This window comes from Rattus norvegicus, chromosome 17 (genome assembly GCF_021556685.1).
Source record: "Rattus norvegicus strain SHRSP/BbbUtx chromosome 17, alternate assembly SHRSP_T2T, whole genome shotgun sequence".
Classification (NCBI taxonomy): domain Eukaryota; kingdom Metazoa; phylum Chordata; class Mammalia; order Rodentia; family Muridae; genus Rattus; species Rattus norvegicus.
This window is the reverse complement of record NC_141550.1, coordinates 38,954,358-38,975,553: the sequence shown is the minus strand read 5'-3', so window position 1 is coordinate 38,975,553 and position 21,196 is coordinate 38,954,358. Positions and strand designations below refer to the sequence as shown.

The window sequence follows — 21,196 nt, the reverse complement described above, 5'->3', positions numbered from 1 at the left end:
ATTGGTCATCAACCCTGATGGTTATCAAGCTTTCTCACTAGCTATTTATTGTTAATTCAAGTCACTGTCATTGGATGCTAGAATTCTACTAAGATGATCAAAATAGTTTAGTGATAGGCCATTAGAAATATGAGCTATGCAAGTAGTGGAAAATGAAGATAACTGATATAACAATTACTAATGATGTTTGGAATGAATATTGGAAAAATATCAAACAGCTAATATTTAGCCTGAAATTCTCTAAGATGTCACCACACAAGGGATGAAAAATGAGTACTTGTCCTTCTTGACATCAGCAGAACAAGCCGCACCATACATAGATTGGACATGCAAAGGCAGCATAAATAGCCCGAAGTGAAAAACTCTATGGGCAGATTTGCTTATGAAGAAACCATTAGAGAACAGAGTTCTATGCAGATAGTATGAGACATTGACTAAAGTAGAAGTTTCATACAGAAGACTTATGCTTTTCAAACTATAGTAGTATAATAGCCTTTTCCTTGGACATTTTTAAGGTTTCAGGAATCATTCTTTTTATTAATTAACTCCAAGTACCACAGTTATCCTATGATCTCTTTGCTGGAAGTCTTATAGATGGTATGAAGCTATCCAAAGTTTCACTGAAATAGCATGGTCAGGTAAATTCAGAACCATGATTTTGTTTTCCAGGAGAAAATCTGAGAAATAGTAAGACTTTATCAAATAACTTATTAACTGAAATTTGAAATACTCAAATAGCATGCTGAAATTGATCCAAACTACAGTCAAATTCTAAAGTACTTCTTATATCTTATGATTTTTTTAATCTATATAACTAGCTCAATAGGGAGTAGTGGTGCACTTTTAATCCCAGCACTTGGAAGATAGAAACAGACAGATCTTTGTTAGTTGGAGGACAGCTTTGTCTACACAGTGAGTTCCAGGACTGCTAGAACTATGTAGTATGACCTGTTTGGAAAGCGCGCACGCGCGCACACACACACACACACACACACACACACACACACACACACACTCACACAAGCACACACACACACAAGCACACACACACACACACACACACACACATATATATATATATATCAGCTAAAATCTATTAAGTAATTTATATTGCCATTGTAGAACAATTTCTTTTTTTTTTTCTTTTCTTTCTTTTTTTCAGAGCTGGGGACCGAATCCAGGGCCTTGTGTAGAACAATTTCTAATCTAGTTAAGCATCACTTTCCATAGAAACGAATATATTATATTCTGATTCTGAAATACCTGCTATAGGCTCACATTCCAATAGTTTGTCCCTAGTTCTTTTGCATGATTTGTCAGGTTGAGGAACCTTTGGGAAGTCATGCTTAACTGAAGAATATCTGTCGCTAACTACAGGTCTTTGAATGTGGTGCCCACCTACACTTTCAGTCTACTTCTTTTCTCCCTCTTTCCACCTGGTATAGAACTGTCAGCACAATAAAGACTACACTACTCCCTTGACTCATCATGCCTTCCTTAACATAACTGACATAGTCCTCAGACATCATGAGCCTAAATATAGTTTTCTTCTACAAAGTTGTCTTTCAAGCACTTCATCACATTGATGAGAGAACATGAATTGTAAGCTAGATTAAACAAGATGAGGGAACATTTTTCTTCATTGTGGTTTGTCTTTCACTATTTAATTCCAATCTTTTTTTTAAATGTTTTTGGTCTTGTATGCTAACTAATTAATTAGTTAACTAATTAATTATTTAGTATGCTATGCTAATTAATTATTGGGGAGGTAATAGTCACTGATAAATGAATGATCAGTGCGTAAATTGTGTCTAAGGGGCTTTAGGAGCTGCTTTGCTGTGTTCTCTGACCTCAAGAAATTGTGTGAAAAAACGATACACAGACATTCTTTTTGAATACCACATAAGACTATAGCTAACAAGTAAATTAATTTCATTGACAATGAGAGACTTAAAATTTAAGGGTAGATTATTGACTCGTCATGAATCTACAGCCTAGCCTTTATTAAAGAGTAATAACTTAAGCATCATTTGGTGTCCTCACACAGTTTATTCAAAAGAATGAAATTTTCTATAGATACCAGTATACAAAGCTTTGGTGACACAAATTAATATACTTATTAAAGGTCTTCCAGCTCACACAACAATCTCCATTGTACATAGTATATCTCATCAGATTAAGGTTGTTTTTTACCTTAAATAATTCTTTGTGTATTGTATTAAATTACGTTTATATAGCACCTCTGTATTTGTAACTAACACCATTCTAAACTTCATCTTCTTTAATTTAACTAATTTTCAAGCCACTTGCTGAACTTTGTTCCGTTTCCTGTTTTAGTTGGGGGTTGAACTCTGTGTCTCCTTAATCATATGTTTTATCTGAAGACTATTTGCTTAAGAACTTTTAGTGCTTCTTTGAGTCTATGCTGAATTCTTCCAGGCATAAAAGTAGCTCATTTAGAATATTATTCATTGCACAGTGTCTTCTGTCATTTTTAATACTCAGCCTAGCTCAGATTTTCAAGGGGCTCTTCAAAATTATTTTTATGTATTTTCAATCCTCTCCATACATTTATTTTCTCTGTCATATAGCAACATATTACCTATGTGATTTACTACATGATCTTTACAGGTATTCAGAAAGAAGGAAAAATGGGCTTCATGGATAGTTCTGTCTATGATATCCTATTTTGGTTTATAAAAGCACACTCTCCAAACAAAGTCTAAGAGTTTTCATGGGGCACTGTTTCTTTTTCCTCAAGATCACTTTGTGACTTCACATAGAAGCTAATCTGAAAAGATATAATGCTAATATTATATGTACAAGATGAATGACCAGAATTTAATAGAAACAAATCAGGACATTAAGTAGTTTGGGCTATTTGCTTGGTATGTAGCAAGTTTACATAACTAGAACTAATGTAGCCAACACATTTTATTAATTTGTATAGCTGTGCATAGAAAGTAACTTTGAATCAGCCTATCACAGAAATTAATTTTTTATAAATACATATATGGGATACTAATATTACAGTCAATACTCAAATATGAATTGCGAAATGAGAATTTTCTAAGTTTCTATGAATCACCTAATAAATTTAACCAATGTACTTTAGGCAATTGCTTATTAATATTAAGGAGTACTGCTTGAAGGAGAATTAATTCAGCACAACGTGTAGATTTCTTTCTTAGTTACTGAAGCTGAAGTCCACAAACAGACCACTGTAGCAATTATCAGAAAAGGTAGTGCCCAGCGGATGTCCTACTATAAGTGATTGGGTAATACATTTTCACTTTATAATACTGTGTACATCTCTCTTGCAATTCAATATTTCAAGATTTTATCTACTCTGATTTAAAATAACAATGAATCTTTAGTACATTCTAGGTAGAATGTGAGCACAAAGACAGTATCCAATTCAGCCTGAGGAAAAGCCAAACAATGGTTATTTTAATTTTGTATGTGTACATATAGAGTTTCATTATATTAATCCAGGAGTGTCACTAGCAAGGCCAATTTTATTCTTGAATTATGGAAAAGTTATTCTCTTATGAATAAAAAGCTGTGAAAGAAAAATATTGCTTTCAAATCATAAAACTTTGCTTGATTTCTCTCTTTACAGAGCTATTAAAATAATAATTTACTCTAATACATTTTAAAGATAAAGCTACAAAATACAAGTAGCTGAAAATAAACTTGTAAAAGTGATACACCTGATAATCACAAGAGTTAACCCTCATTGCAAAATGAACCTTCATATTTCTCCACTCAGTTATATTTATTCTTTTAGGACCCATAAAATTCCTTCAGGTTTTATGAGTTTTTTAAAACACATTATTCCTTTGAAGAGCAATAGAAATGGTTAAATTTTTTATGCATTACCAGGCTGTTTTGAGACCACATTTTATAATGTGCTATAATGTACACATAATCAGGTTCTAAGGTCAAGCATGTACTATTTGGCATCATTGCACATCTTTACAGCCTTTCTCCTACCAAATGTTTTACAAGAGAGAAGTTCTTCCAATTGCCTTTCCTTGACTCCTATATATTATTGGTTATTATTAGTGGTGATTTCCTTAAAGATACTATATTCAAAAACATGAGTCAATTCTAAGTGTTGAAAAATTCTGGAATAAAATCGAATCAGCAAAATATATTAAGCGAATAGGTGAATTAAGGTCTAAAACTCATAAAACAATGAGCAATCAAGTAACCACAAAAATATGTCTTTTGGAAGGAGTGCTTTGGTTTATGATTAGCATAGCCTCAGTCATGTGGCTTCATATGACAAGTTCTCCAAACACAAGCACAAGCAGTTGGATCACACACCAGCTTCAGTGCACACAGACTAATTTGCTAGTTTTTCTTCTACTCTTTTCAAGAAATCACATTTTCTTTTCTAGGATTACAATGTCTACATCAGTCAGTTATGTTCTTTCCATTATGTTTCCGTGCAAAAAATCAGGTTTAAAAGATATACGGAGATAAAATATAGTAAGATAATTAAATATACCCTTTACTATGTAAGTATAAATATATATATATATATATATATATACATATATATATATATATATATAATTTCCTGTCTTCTACAGGTACAAGATATTGATGGGAAGGAAGACTAGAGAAAGAGATTCTTATGCCCTTTAAAACAGGCTGAATATAAAACAGATCTTTCTTGTTTTCTTTTAGGAAAACAAATTCAGAATTCTAACTGTGACAATGTTATAGGAGAGGAAGAGTTTATCCATGTACACTGGACTCACTGTGCTAAGTTAAAATGAAAATAGAATAAAAAAATCAATGAGAATGTCAAAGACTTTTGTTATATTTTTATCTCACAGAAAACTATCATCTAAAACTGCAAACCACCTTGCAATTCTGTCCACAGATTCCTAAGTAAAAATATGAACAATAGCTAGTATGACATGTCTATTTTTCTCATGTATTTATGCTTTGTTGTTTGATTTTTTCATAGTCAAAGAAAAATATCTTAAATATACAACTCTATGATACAACTTCACATTAGAAGAATTTTTCAACACTTTTTAAATTCAATTTACTTCCGGATCACAGCCTCCTCTCTTCTCTGATCTCAGTCTTGCCCTTAAAATCTCTTCTCCCATTACCCCTCCTTTTTCTCTAAGGAGAAGGGGAAGCCCCTTCCCCCTTGACTACCACTCTACCCTGGGACATCTAGTCCCAGCAGAACTAGGGCATCCTCTCCTATTGAGTCCCAACCAGGTAGTACAGGTAGGTGAAGGGGAAGCAATGGCCAGCAAGAGTCAGAGACAGTCCTCACTCCAATTGTTAGGGGACCCACATGGAGACGGAGCTGTAGATCTGCTAAAACTCAGTAGGGTACCTAGTTCCAGCCACTGCATTAGCTTTAGTTTGTGGTTCAGTCTCTGTGAGCCTCCACAGCCTCAGGTTAATTGACTGTGCAGGTATTCTTATGGTGTCCTTGACCCCTCCAGCTCTCTCACTCTTCCACAAGATTTCTCTTGCTCTATCTGATATTTAGCTGTGGGTCTCTGCAACTATTTCCATCTAGTACTGAATGAAACCTATCAGGAGATAATTATGCTAGGCTCCTGTCTGTAAGCATTACAGAGGATCATTAATAGTGACAGGGGTTGGCTTTCTCTCATGGGGTAGAGCTCATTGAGGCAATCATTGGTTGACTGTTCCCTCAGTTTCTGCTCTATCTTTATCCCTGAGTATCTTATAGAGAGGACACATTTTGGGTTGAAAGTTTTGTGAATGGGTCGATTTAAGTCTTTCTCCACTGGAAGCTCTACCTGGCTACAGGAATTAGCCACTTCAGTGTCTATATGGCCTGCTGGTAGGAGTCTCAACTAGGGTCACCTGCATAGATGCCTCGTAGCCTCCCCAGTTCCAGGCCTCCGCTAGACTCAGAGAGACCCCCAACCAATTTCCATTCTCACACCCAGCCCTCTTCAGCTCTCCCTCCACATCTGATAACCCTCCTATTTCCTCTCCTTACTACCTCCTCCACCCAGTTCCTTCTCTCCATTCACATCCAAGGATTATTTTGTTTTGCCTTTTGAGTGAGATTCACACATTCTTCCTTGGTTCCTACTTATTGCCCAGTTGTTTTGGACCTGAGGACTGTAAAATGGTTATCATGCACTTTATGGCTAATAGCCACTTCTAAATGAGATATATCATATCTATTTTTCTGGGTCTGAGTTAGCTTATTCAAGATGATATTCTCAATTTCTTTCCATTTTTTTTGAAAGTTTCATGATATCCTTGTTTTTAATAGCTGAATAGTATTCCATTGTGTAAATGCACCCCATTTTATTTATCAATTCTTTAGTTGAGGTACATCTAGGTTTTTTCCAGTTTGAGGATATTATGAAGAAAGCTGGTATGAACATAGTTAAACAGGTGTCAGTGTGGTATAGGGAGGTACCTTTTAGATATATGTCGAGGAGTAGGATGTAGAAACATTTCCAGTTTTCTGAGAAACTACCAATATAGTTTTCCAAAGCTGTTTGCAGCAGCAATAAAGGACTGTTCCCATTGTTCCGCAACCGCACCAGTACGTGTTGTCACTTGAGGATTTGATCTTAACCATTATGATTGGTGTAAGGTGGAATCTTAGGGTTGTTTTGATTTGCATTTTCTTGATGACTAAGGACATTGAACATTTTTTGAAGAGCTTCTCAGCCATTTCAGATCCCTCTGTGGATAATTCTGTTTAGCTCTGTACTTCATTTTTCAACTGGGGAACTTGGCTTGGGGATATCTAATTTCTTGACTTCTTTATATAGTTTGGGTATTAGTTCTCTGTCAGTATATGGTTGGTGAAGATCTTCCTCATTCTGTAGGCTGTTGTTTTGCCCTTGGATGGTGTTTTTAGCCTCGCAAAAGCTTTTCAGTTTCATGAAATCTTAATGCCTGAGCTATTGCTCTTGTGGTCAGGAATTTGAATCCTGTGCCAATGAGTTCAGTACAGGTCCCCATTTTCTCTTCTATTAGATTTGGGGTGTAGTCATTTTGAGGTATTTGATATACTTGGGCTTGAGTTTTGTGCAGGAAGATAGATGGTTTTACTTTTATACATTTATATGCAGATATCCAGTTACACTACTACAATTTATTGAAGATGTGTTCATTTTTCCATTGTATGGTTTTGGCTTCTTTGTCAAATATCAAGTGTCCATAGATGTGTGGATTCATTTCTGGGTCTTTGAGTCTATTCCATTGATCGACCGATCTGATTTAATGCCAATATCATGTGTGTTTTATTGAAATTACTCTGCAGTATAGCTTGAAATCAGATATATTACAATTCAGGTGATACCTTAAGAAGTTCTTTTATTGTACAGGATTTTTTAAGCTATCCTGTGTTTTTTGTTTTTCCACATGAAGTTGAGAATTGATCTTTCAAGGTCTGTAAAGAACTGTGTTGAAATGTCTATAAAAATAGGCATTACCTCAGAGTAAAGTGCTCCAAGGAAATGAACCCAAGAAGCAAAGTGAAGTAGCCATTCTAATATCAACTAAAATAGTCTTTCAACAAAATTAATCAATAGACATTTCAAATCAAATGGACCTAATAGATATCTAGAGAACATTTCACCCAAACACAAAAGAATATACCTTCTCCATGACCATATAGTCAGTCACAGAGAATACCTCAACAGATACAAGAAAATTGAAATAACTCTTTGTTTTCTATCAGACAATCATGGATTAAAACTGGACTTCAACAACAACAGAAACAACAAAAGTCTACAACTCATGAAAACTGAACTACTCTACTTAATGATCACTGGATCAGGGAAGACATAAAGAATTTTTTAAAATTATGGTTCTTTCTGGAAATATTTGTTAAAATATAATTCTAAAATAGGAAACATGTTGGATATTGCTTTGGGGTTTATTTTATTCTATCCTTTTATCAATCATAATTTTTATAAAGAGTGGTAATGTCACTAGTGCAATCAGCAATGATAAAGAGTGAGCCTTCATATAACTCTAGAGTTAGGAAGATAACTATTATTTTATAGGTGTATAGTTCTAATAATATCTAAATAAGAAATTCCAGGTGAAATCATATGTCTGTGTATATTTCCATGGAATAATATCCTGTAGTCAGTAAGACTTTAGGTCATTTTTCACTATTTGCATACATGCTTCCTGATATAACTGTGTAGGCATCAACACCCTGTGTTTCTCTCAGAGATGTTTTACTTCTAAAATTTTCAAATTGGTGGAATTTAACATTATATTTCTCATCTGCTTTAATATAGATGACTAAACCAAGAATTAGTTTTAGAATTGGAATTAGCTTATCGTTGTATGATATGTTCATATTTAGCATCAGACTTAAGTAAAACAGACAAATGGATAAAGGAAAGTTCTAAGTGACCAGGAAAACGTTACTTTTTGGAAGTTTGCAGTGGCTATCAGGAGGAGTGTACAACCCAGTCAAGACTTCTCTATTTTGCCCCTTGTCAGAATGAGTAGTTTTATTTTACCATGTGCTTCCCATCATGATGCATCATAGTCTATATAAGCAACAAGTTCATAGGCAGAAAATTCCAGAGGTAAAAGACAAATAAGTAATGGTTTTCCCTGTGTATCTCAGGTATTTGTTATGATAATTGAAAAGCTGGGTATTTTTAACTTTTGGAGTCTTCTTATCTCCAACTTTCCATACAACATCGTAGGTAAGTGCCATTGAAAACATAGTCACATGTTCTAAATGTACTATGAACTGTGCTGCAAATTAACTACCTCAGGAGAGGTTAGAGACTTGGTTAAGGAAGGAGGTGGAGAAAAAATAGTTGATACAAGATAATAGCTAGGTAAAAATAACACTTGTATTAGTTGTTTTTCTGTTGTTGTGAGAAGTACCGTGACCAGAAACAATGTATTGGAGCAGTTAATTTTGCCTTTTCATTGTAAGGAGAAGGGATCCACTACCGAATGGAGGCATAGGCTTGGTGGAAGGAGCAGGAAGCTGAGAGCTCACACCCATCGCCTCAAGTAAAAGCAGAGAGCAAGGTCATAGGATGAAGATTTAATATAGCCTACAGTGACTTAAGGCCACTCCTCCTATCCCTCCCTAAATAGCACTACCCTCTAGGGTGCAAGCATTCAAATTCCTGAGAAGAAAGGTCACATTTGTCATGTGAACCTCCACATTATACACACTGGGCTCTGTGAGCTCATGGCTATGCTATAAGGAAAAATGTATTTAGTTGAAGGTCAAAAGTTTTATTGACTTTCAAAGTTTCATTTGAAACTCCAAGACAAACTAATTTGTATCTACTTATAAAATTAAAAATGAAACTACAAACTCCCAATATATAATGGCACAGAATGCATGTTGTTATTCCAAAACAAAGGAGTGGAGCATAGTAAGGAAATACCAGACCAAAGCAAAACCTGAGTCCCGCAGCGAAATGCCAAATCTCTCTGTTTGCTATTGAAGTACATAAATATCTGTGCCCTTCAGTTTTGCTGCCAGAAATATGCATGTCTCCTGGGCTGGGTCTACTCCCTATGTGCAGTTCTCTTTGAAGATGTCTCACAGCTATAGCTCCTATCACATTTTCAAGTCTTCAACCCAAACCAGGCCTCACTTTCAGAGCTTCCCATAATAGACCCCTGCCTTCTTAGGGCTTTTCATAGGGACTCCTTCACCATATGCTGCCTGGCCTTAGTTGCATTCTCAAATCATGGAGAAATAAGCACGACCCCTTCATTCTTGCATCCTCCATGCTTCTAAAATCTGTACAATGTGCTCAACATTGCTCAACGCTGTTGCAGTTTGGGATTGACCTCGCCTCCTGGAATCACAAGAGCAGCAGCTCATTTATGTAGTTACTTCCTAGTACCAGAAAATCCCTCAGGCTCCTTTACGGTGGCAAAGCTTATGGGTGAGGACATGCCCTGATGTCAAACTACTGTCCCCGGGCAAAACAGGAGGATGTTCCCTAAAGGTGAGCATTTGGATAGAGCCTTTCTTTTAACACAAAAGTTAAATGCAATATTAAGCCTTCTACTGTTTATTTTTCTCCCCAACTGCTACACTTTGTATTTTTCTCCCCACTTTGTATTTTTTCATTATATACCTGCAAAATAACTATCAGCAACAACCTTGCTACTGATTTCAAAATCGTTGAACTCTCTTTGCCAAAAATATTTACTCCATTACTTTTTATTTTCATTTTTTATTGTATATTTTAATTGCATTTCAAATGTTATCCCCTTTGCTGGTTTCGCACCCGTAAACCCCCTATCTCAACCCCCCTTCTTTAATTTGTCCCCTCAGGACAGGAGACGGAAGCAAATAGATCCTTTAATGAAAAACATTATACACTTGGGTTTTAGGTCAGTTATTTAAAATATTATTTTCCTTTTTAAACCTCTTGAAACAGGCTCCTATTCTGCATGGCTCTCAGCACTATAGTCATCCAGACTCAAAGGAGAATGTGCCTTAAGCTCTGCTCATAGCACTCAACCACTTCTTCAGTCCAAAGTTTCGAAAATTTCAACTTTCCTCAAAACTAATATGGTCAGATTTTTGCAGCAACAACCCTTTCCATATTAGTTACTTTTGTTTATCGTGATAAAATGCAATAACCAAAAGTGACTTAAGGCAGTCTATTTTGGGTTTTGGTACCAGAGGGATAAGAGTTTATCATGGCAGGAAAATTGTAGCGAGGGACAGGGACAGCATGGCTCGGCTGCATGAGCAGGAAGCCAAGCTCTCAGATTTTCAAATCCATTCAAGAAGCACAGAAAGCAAATTTGAAGTGATGTGAGACAGCTCAAGAGTACAATAACACTTGGGGACCAAGTCTTACAGTACCAGAGTCTGTAGTGAACAGTGTTTACTTAAACCTTCACAGCACTAGACAATAGAGACACACTGTCTAATTAAATGACCCTATAAACACCAAATATCAATGGACTACTAACATCTACTCTCAATCACTTTTACATGATAATTTTAGTTTATTATTACCTCAATCTCTTTTATAGTTTAGTTTTTGAAAAGAAACAACACATGAGCATGTTTTAGGTGAACTTTGTGACATATGTTTTTGAATAAGTGCTTCTTAGACATAATGGTATTTTTAAAAAAATCAATATTTTTAGGAAGGAGGAGGTTCCCTAGCCACTTCCAAACTTATTTGGGTATAGTAGCTTCTTGAAAATAATGAAGACAGATTTAGTCACAGCTTTGCTTTTAGCAAAAGTCTTTCGGACTATTTTAACAAACCTCTTCAGGAAATAAGTCCTTGATTGATTTATCTTTCTCAAGATTTGAAAATGTACACAAAATAGTTTTAGACACTTAAATAATGTCAGAATAGCATTTTCAGTTTGCTTTATTTTGTTCATTGCCGATAGACTTTAAGATTATGTTACATACAAGCATTCTCCTAGATAGCAATCTCCCTGTTATGCCAAACCTCCCTTATCCCCACATGTCCATGGATGCTGCTTGCCTGCCTTAACTGTGAGTGATGGAGCAGTCTTCCTGACTGCGATTCATTTTGTTGCATATCAGCCCTGACACAGCTGAATGTAAACAAAGAATGTTAATCACTCTGCTACGTCTTTGCTTTCTGTCATACATAAGGATCTCTGTTTGCATATTCATGGTTTTCCATAATATTTGCAGAAGGAGAAAGCCAGAAACTTTGATTATTCATTATATTTTCAGGGTTTATGTTTTTTTACTTGGGGGATCACTTTTTTCTTAATTTATTTTTCTGTTAGATAAATATACTTTTTTATGCTTAACTTAGAAGAAATGGCTGGAATAACTAATATTTGCAAAGGTGAATTAAAAAGAGAGTGATAGAGGGAACATACACTTGCATTCTGAGAGTGATGCTCTCTGGGACAGGTGTATTCTCTTGAAAATTTGAGGCAGCCTGGTCTATAGAGTAAGACCTTGTCTCAAAAAAAATAGTCAAAGTTGATTAATAAATTCTCAATTTAGGAACAGGCTCAGAATCTTTCTAAATTCAGAAAAGGAAAACCTGCATCACTTACCCCACTAATAAAATACTCTACTTTTTAGTCAGAGGTCATAAATTTAAATTATCTTGATCCTACATTTAACATGCAGCATAAAAATCCCTTTGGCATGTTTTAATGAAGGGAAAAATTACAAAAACGTTTTTGAAAATGAGAAGTTGTAAAAAGAAGACTTTTTGAGAATAAAGTTTGCTAGAGCAAGGTTGAGTATTTTATTTATCACTTTGTAACAATTTCCCCAACTACTCGTACTCTGAAATGCTTACAAATCATATACAAGATCGCTTCTTGTATATGAGAAATATTTTGAGGCTTGTGGTATCTCAGGTAATAAAGAAGCCAATCCTCATCATTCGGGGTGTGTTTTCTTAGAATTTTGAACCCTGATTCTTAACCACTACTACCATAGGACCAGTTTTTAGAGCACATGGCTAGGAACCCAACTACAGTTTGATTTTTCTGCTGGATTACACTCTACAGCAGAAGGTCTTATCTCACAGTCCTTCAGTTGACTTCAATCTATCTAGTGGAATTCTGTAATCAACAATCTCCTTTCTCATTTTTAAACATTAATTTTTAGATAAGCATACATGCAATGGATTTCTCCTATACTATGCCTGATATATATATATATATATATATATATATATATATGTATGTGTGTGCATGTGTGTGTGTGTGTGTGTGTGTGTGTGTGTGTGTGTTTATAATCTGTTGTTCTACATTCCTTATATAACTTTTGTCTATCTCTTTCCATTCAGAGGACCATTTATATAGACATTTTTATTCAAAGTCTGCTGTTTCTGATTTTTGTTTCTGTTTCCACTAATTATTTAAAACTTTGGCCTGTCCTCTCTAACATCTTGTTCAGATATGTATAGATGTGCAAATCACACATAGAAGCAGTGAAAAAATCACTGGCTATTTTATATTTCAAGATAATATTTTTAAGTAGACATTTTGCTTTGAAGTACTAAAGCTGATTTAAGTGTGGGATGTTCTGCATTGTCTCACAAGTGAATTTAACAAAATGTTCTGTATAGAGTTAAGCATTAAATAGGTGCAATAATGTGTCCAAAGAAAAACAAATGGGAAGGAAGCCAGGAATATGGTCATTAGAAAGTGAAGGGTTTGTGAGCTGCAAATCCCTGTTTCTTTAAATAAAGCATTATCTACATGGACCCCAAGAGGATATGATAGTGATAGTGTGTACCTGTGTTCTTATGTTATTTTCTTAGTTCTATGGAATAAGCATGAGATCTCTACATGTTGTTACTATTTACATAGAAAGATATGTAAACATTTATCTTAGAGGGGGTAAACAATAACTGGGCACCTCAAAGGTAATTTAAGAGAGTGCTGAGATCAGAATACAGAAGGACACCTGAAAAGAAACACCGGGTGTGAATAATAAGTACAAATTCTTAATGTGACTACTGATTGTGAATACTGAATGTGGGTACTAAGTGTCAATACTGAGTGTAAAGATTAAGTACAATACTGAGTGTGACTACTGATTGTGAATACTGAGTGTAGATACTGGGTGTAAATACTGAATGTAAAGACTAGGTACAATTACTGAGTGTAAATACTGAGTGTGAATACTGGGTATAAATATTTTTATTTCCCCTTTTCCATGTGATTTAATGATCATTAGCATAGCAACCTTAAGTAGCTAATTCACCTATTTTCACAAATGATAAACTAACCTATGAAGATGTGTGTAAAGCCATGTTTTTTTTAATTTTTATTAACTTGAGTATTTCTTATTTACATTTCAATTGTTATTCCCCTTCCCCGTTTCCAGGCCAACATTCCACTAACCCCTCCCCCTCTCCTCCTATATGGGCTTCTCCTCCCCATCCTCCCCCCATTACCACCCTCTCCCCAACAATCACGTTCACTAGGTGTTCAGTCTTGGCAGGACCCTTTCCACTGGTGGTCTTACTAGGCTAGCGTAAAGCCATCTTGTATGCTAAATATACCTAAATGTACATTCATTGCAAATGTAAAGCACACATCCAGATAAAACAAGGTCATTACTTATGACTTTATGACTTAATTTGTTTTCTTAATTTTAAAGTGACAATTATAGTTGGAAAAGAATAGACTTTCCTGCAGTAACATATCTAAGATTCTCCCTGAGATGCTACAGATATGAACTATGTTTCCTCAGAAAGAGTTTGCTTAAATATTTCTGGGTCAACGTGTTTATTCTTTTTATATTCAACTTTCTTAGCATAAAGTTCCACCTACACTGTTGAGGCTTATACTAGAAATTCCATAATGAAAAATAAATCCATCAAAAACCAGTGCCTTGTGTTTTGAGTGAGGATCAACAAAGAGAACTGTGCTGGGCTTGGTAGCTTAGGTTTGCAATCCTTGACTAAAGAAAGCAGGTTCAAGGTGATGCACAGCTAAATAGTAGCCTGGAATACATATTACTGTCAAGAAAAAGTAAAAAATTATAAACAATATAAAGAACTAAAGGAAAATGTCTCCCCACTATTTTTTAACCAATTATGTTCTGACAATGCCACTTATTTATGACTATTGTCAAGGGTTTTCATTTGCTTTCTTATGTCTTCCTGGAAATGTACCGTTATCAGTTTCTTCCTAAAGTCACATAGGACAAATAATTTTTAATATTTCATTTATGATCATCGTTGATCTACTTTTCCTCTTTATTTTCTATTGCTACAAAAACTGCCATGACCAAAGACAATTTTCAGAGGAAAGGGATTATTTTAACTTACAGTTTATAGTCCATCAGCAAGAGAGGCAAATGCAGGAACTCAAGTCTAGAGTTTGAAACAGAAACCAGTGGAGGAAGAATAAGGAATACCACTTACTGGCTTGTTCTCCTGCTCATCCAGGTATATTTCCTACACAGCCCAGGCCCACCTCCCTATCTATGTAACTACCCCCACTAGTTTGACACAATAGGTTCCTCTCTCAAATAGCAATTTTAAAAAAATCCCTCACATTGGCTTAACTGATCAGGGCAAGTTGTCAATTGAAAGTCTGTTTAACCACGTGCTTTTATAGTTTGCAACTTGAACTCTAAAGCTATAGCATCCTACCTTCTGTCAAAGTGACATCACTTGAAACTTCCTTGTTTGTCCCAAAGAATTCACATTAAATTATAATATAAATATACCAAAACTTTAAAACATTTAGTTTTGCAGGCAGTCTCATATTCTAGGCTACAGCCTATCTTATTATATATACAAGGATGACCTTAAATCTGTTTCCTTCTGGATGGGATTACAGATATAAACTACCATTAGAGCTTAGTTCTCTGAATTGTGAGTGTCACTGCATTGGAATAGGAGAAACAAACAAAAACAAAAACGGAAAGCAATTAAAAAAGTAAAGAAAAGGAATTCAGTCTTGTAGCCTCCCATGGCAGTGGTGGTGATTGCGTTGGGATTCCGGTGGGTGGGCACCTCGCCACCTTCCTGCAATCTTCAGGCTCTTCACTCTGATGGTGCGCAGGTGTTGAACTCACCCAGGCCAGGAAAATTATGAAGTATTTCCTGGGACAGAGCACGGTCTGAAGTTTCTGGGGCCAGGCGTTTGCTGTCTTCTGGCAATACTACTTGGATTCTTACTGCGTATATGTCTTAACCGAAGTTAAGTACATCAGGGCTAACTCATAACCAGAAGCTTCTGTTCCAGAGAGTCCTGAACAATACCACACTGGGCAGAGCACCCGTTTCCTGCCAATGTTGCTTGTTCAGTGTACATCCTGGAGGACTGTGGTGGGAACCCACAGAATCAGACCAGGACCACCTTCACCTAGACTGTCAACTATACACAGCCGATGGCGGCAGAAGGAGTGGAATAAACGCCTGTTTTGTATTTACTTCGTGAACTCGGACAACAGAGGCTGGGGCAAATTCGTGGGGAAACCTACTTCTCTCTAACTTATGTGGTTTCTAGAGCTGTCAAGGAACTTGGTCTTGCCCAGTTCTAAAGCAATGTAATCAAGACAATGAGGGGATTTACATCTTGGCCTGGCTACAAGGTGAGGCGAAACACTTGTTGACAGGACCAAAGAGGCCAGAGGGAAAGCCAAGGAGACAGTCTTGTTAATGGCACAGAAGGCGAAGGGACTGGCCACCAAGGTTGCCACCAAGCAGCAGCAGCAGCAGCAGCAGCAGCAGCAGCAGCAGCAGCAGCAGCAGCAGCAGCAGCAGCAGCAGCAGCAACAGCAGCTTGAATAATTCAATTCTTCTCCTTTCTCTTCAGTGTATTTGATAATTTTTAAAGTAACAGTTCTTTTATTAAATTAAAAACAATAACGCCACTCTCTCCTTGAGGAAATTCAAATCCCTAACCTAAAATCATTGTTCTGAGGAAATAAAACTGGAGCCTCATCTTTGCCCTTTCTCTAGAATTATGTCTCCAGCTTTCTGTGCTATAGGCACACACAGCTCATCGTATTCAACCTCTTTCTTACAGACTTCATCTTCTGTGTTTGCCGCCACTTATCTTCCCTGCACCCACTGGAGTAGACGCTGCAGTGTTCCAAGTTCTAATATTTTCTCAGGGCTTCTGTTTCAGTGAAGAATAACAAGCATCTTTTCCTCACAGAGGCCACCGAGCCTATGAGCACAGCATGGGAATGTGTAACGTCCCTGTAAATGAATTATCATTTGCTCCAAGAATGGTCTTCTATTGATGCATGATGGGAGCTGGAATGAAAATGTCACAGTGCCCCCTGAGGACCTCCTGTGTTGGAATAGGACCAAGACGGATCCACAATCCAACTTCTCTAATCAGAGCAAGTTGTCTAACGTGTTTGATAATTTTGCTGAACTGCAGACCATGATCATACTTTCATGGATCCTGGAATGCTGATTCATTTGGATTATGCTGTTGCTGTCCTAACAGAAAATAGGCTACATTTTATTTACTCAAAATGTTCATTAGGATATCGATTTCTATAATTTCCTCATTGTTCTAGGCTATAATATATCTTACATGTATCAAACCACAATGATATACTGCATTTGGAATAATAAAATATCTATTGTGTGTAAAACTTACTACAATATTCTATTACTAAAAGTCAATTTCCAGCTCTGTCTGCTACTAGGCGGTGGGTCAGGGCACTGTCCTATCCAGCATTTATAGTACACTAAGCATAGTGTCCACAGGATAGAAAGATACAGTGGCTTGCCCAAGGTCAGAAGAAGTACATAGTGAAATAGTAATACATGAAAGACTACATGCTCCACAGGTGCAGGGCTCCTTGTTTTATTCTCTGACATGTTCCAAGTCTCCTGAACAATATTTACCACATAGCAGGCATTCAATAAACACTTTATTTGATTGTTCTTCCCAAACAAAATTCTTCAAAACTTCAAAGTCTCTTAATTATAGATTCCTGTTAAATCGAAAGTAAGTTACACATTTTCTTATTCAACAAGGGAAAAAAACAGAGCATAAAAACAGTCACACTTAAGCAAAACCAACTTCTAGCAGTGTTGGTCTAAAATCTTATAGCTCAAATATCTGAGGCATAGGACTTAGTCAAGATCTTCTGGGCTCCCAAAGTTTGGGCTATAACTTCATTTGTTCTGCTGTCTATGAGAACACACAGTTTATCTTGGAGACAAACTCCAGCTCTAGTTTATATCTACTGCCATCCTTGGCTGAAATTCCACAATTCTGGCATCTCTAATATCTTGAGGTCTCTACTTCTATAGCTTCACCAATGGCCTCTCCTTATCTTTTCTAAGGGACACCAATCTGCCACATGGTGACAGACTTCAGCTGTTCTCTGTGAGCCTCAGAATCTTACATTGTTCTTGCTTTGAAACCCAATACCATGCTTGAGATTCAGCCTGGCCTCTGTATCTTTATGCTGTTCCTAATAAAATATTTCCTAGAAATATTTTGCTTTGATGATGTTGATCTCATATCAATGACAGCTGAATTTTCAACCCTAGCTGACCAACATCCATTGTCCCAGTGAATAAAAATGATTTTACTTCCACAAATTGTGAATTCACAATAGATTCCCTGGAGGATTCCCAACCTTCTCTTGAAACTTCACAGATCATGCTCCCATTGTTTGCATTGCTCAGTACTCTTGTCTGCATCATCTTTGTACTCTTGTCTTTTATTCTCCCACAGAACAGGTTATTAAGCTTGAGAATTCACTGGCTTTTCTATGGCAATGTTTCAAACACTTACCCAACATGGTCACAATCATCTCAGTAACCTCTACTTCTCTGGGTCTTGGAGTCTAGGAGGAGCCAATCCTGCCACCATCTTGGTCTTAGCCCAAGGAAAATACAGGTCTGATGTCTGATGTTTAAAGTGTAAGAGAGTGAATGTGCACTGTACAAGTCCAGAAACGTGATGTTAGAGGCAGCAGTAGTGCAGAAAGGGCTCTGATGTGGTCAATCTCAAGGTCAGACAACACTAAAACTCCAACTCTATTATTTACTGGAAGTTTGCCTCTAAGCCTCAGTTTTCTGATCTGGAAAATGAACTTGAGGCCAGCCTGGGCCACCCATAGAAACGCCATTTTGTTTTATTTGCTTTTCTTTGCTGAGATAAACACTGTGATAAAAGACAGCTGGGGGGGTTACTTTATTTAGAACTCCTAGGTCACAACTTTTGAGGAGAGAAGTCAAAGCAAGGACTCCAGCAGTACAGGAATTTAGAACAAAAAACAAGCAAGGAGGAATGAATTATACTCTTCCTTCTTTGTTCCCAGGCTGACAACTATCTGCCAAGGGATAGTATCACCCATAGCCTTGGCCACAAGCAAATTTGGTCCGGGCAATTCTTCAGCTGAGGTTCAGTCTTCCCATGTGACTCTAAGTTTATGTCATGTTGATAGCTAAAACTAATTATGAAATATGTAGGGGAGAGCTTGGGTTTTACTTGAGATTTAAGAACAATCATTTTTTCCAGGAAATCCTGAAAAATAATAAAACTATAATAAACTTGAGTTTGTTTATATAGTGGATTACATTGTTGGATTTCCTTATTTTGAACCATCCCTGCATCCCTGGGATGAAGCCTATTTTATCATAGTAAATGATCATTTTGTTGTGTTCTTGGATTCAGTTTGTGATAATTTTATTGAGTTTTTTCTCATCGCTGTTCATAAGGGAAATTAGTCTGAAGTTCTCTTTCTTTGTTAGGTCTTTGTGTTTAGGTATAAGCATAATTGTTACTTTATAGAAGGAATTGGGTAGTGCTCCTTCTGTTTCTATTTTGTGGAATAGTTTGGATAGTATTGGTATGGGGTCTTCTATGAAAGTCTGATAGAATTCTGCACTGAACCTATCTGGTCCTGGGCTCTTTTTGGTTGGGAGACTTCTAATAAGTGCTTCTATTACTTTAGAAGTTATGGGACTGTTCAGATGGTTTATCTGACCCTGATTTAACTTTGGTACCAGGTATCTATCTAGAAAATTGTTTATTTCATCCGGATTTTCCAGTTTTGTAGTGGGATCTGATGATTTCTTTAATCTTATCAGAATAGGCAAATAGGTGTGTTTACCATTTGGTAAAGGGTTTTGAGTATATTTTTGTTTGTTTGTTTGCTGGTTTGGCTGATTTGATTTTCTTTTCCAGAAATTGTTACTTCCCTTTAAGTCATCCTATGCTTGTTTTTAACATGTGATTATAACAATACTAGATGACCATTTTGTTTAACTTTATTGTATTAATTTGACAGTAGTTTAATTTCCTTATACCAATAGAATAAGGTTGAATAATTTAGAAGGCGAACGAGAGGCAGATTGAACTGAATTTTGAGACAGTATGATTTAAAGTATTTCCACTGAGATCAAAGTATCTGGTTCTAATGAACTTATCTACCATAGTTGAAGTTGAAAGGAAAGAAAATATGTCAGCATTTTTCCTAGACTTGCCTCTGGGACTGTCAGACTGCAGGGTCGCACTGCAGCAGCCTGTCCTTTGATTCATCTCTTTAGAAAGTAATCCACCTCCAGAAAAATCAGGTCCATTGTCTTTTTCTCTCATTGCTAAACTCCAGCAAGTTGCAAATTGAAATCTTGCTTGAAAATAAATTCATTTTTCTAAACATGCTTTATCAACGATACAGAGTGTGACACATGCCAAATGCTCATGATGGAAGGATTAATACACTTCCATGTTTTCTATTTCTGAGGGAGAAAACACACACGACTAAGCAAAAATTCATTTGTGTATCCTCACCTCTGCCCTGTACATCTGCCAGCCCTGTCTATCAGTACATTGCTCATGCATTCAACAAATATTCTTTGAGCACCCAGTCTTTTCCAGAATTCTAGACTTTCAGTACAAAGAGGAAAAATAAATCTTATTAGGAAATAAAGAAAAGCAGCATATGTGAGATAATAGAGAGTTGTCCTGACTTAAATCATGAGATCAGGATAAAGTGACTGTACTAACAGTCACAGACTGGAGCTGTATGAATAGAGAAAGATCTTGAAGAGCTCAGAGGTCAGCTATGTCATCACAACATGCATCATGGCCTGCAGTTTCTCACATAGAGAGGCCAAAGCCTTTTTTCCCCTGTTTTCATTTGTAATAAAGATATTTGAGTATTAAAATAGCAATTGGATAATCATTTTGAAGTGTGCACAAGGAGTAGCCCTAGTAATTCATGAACTATTGCCCCCAACAACTGTAAGATCTTCACACTAGTGTTTGTATGTGAGATTCCCTTGAACCTTCTCAATTCAGTAGTGAGATGGGGATTTTAACTGCTAAGCTCAGGAAAAGGTGGGGCATGGGCACAGCATGTGTGGGAAGGTAACTAATTGTCAGATAATAATTTCCTTACCTTTTTGACCCTGGCCCAGAACACAGGCCTCTACATTATATTCCCAAGGACTTCAACTGCATCTGTACAGTGGATAACATGTTTGAATCTATAGATTTTCTCCTCTCTCTTTAAGACCTTGATTGTTTAAAGTTCTTAAGTTGAATGCATCCACTTGGAGGAAAATGTTATATTAAGAGCAGTATTATCTGACTGTTATATTTGATCTAAACTAAAAAGAATATATGCTTTTATTTTAATAGTTAGCTACTTAAAAAAGTCTGTATCAGATGTTTTAGAGAGCATGTTCCAGTGACTTTCATATTCTGTCTCTACGGGAGCATGAGTAAAACA

The 21,196-nt window shown here is 36.3% G+C and overlaps 1 pseudogene; it reads left to right on the top strand.

Annotated features, from left to right (window-relative positions):
• The first annotated feature begins 15,569 nt into the window (after nt 1-15,569).
• Prelid1-ps2 (PRELI domain containing 1, pseudogene 2) lies at nt 15,570-16,271 on the top strand (annotated as a pseudogene).
• The last annotated feature ends 4,925 nt before the right edge of the window (nt 16,272-21,196 follow it).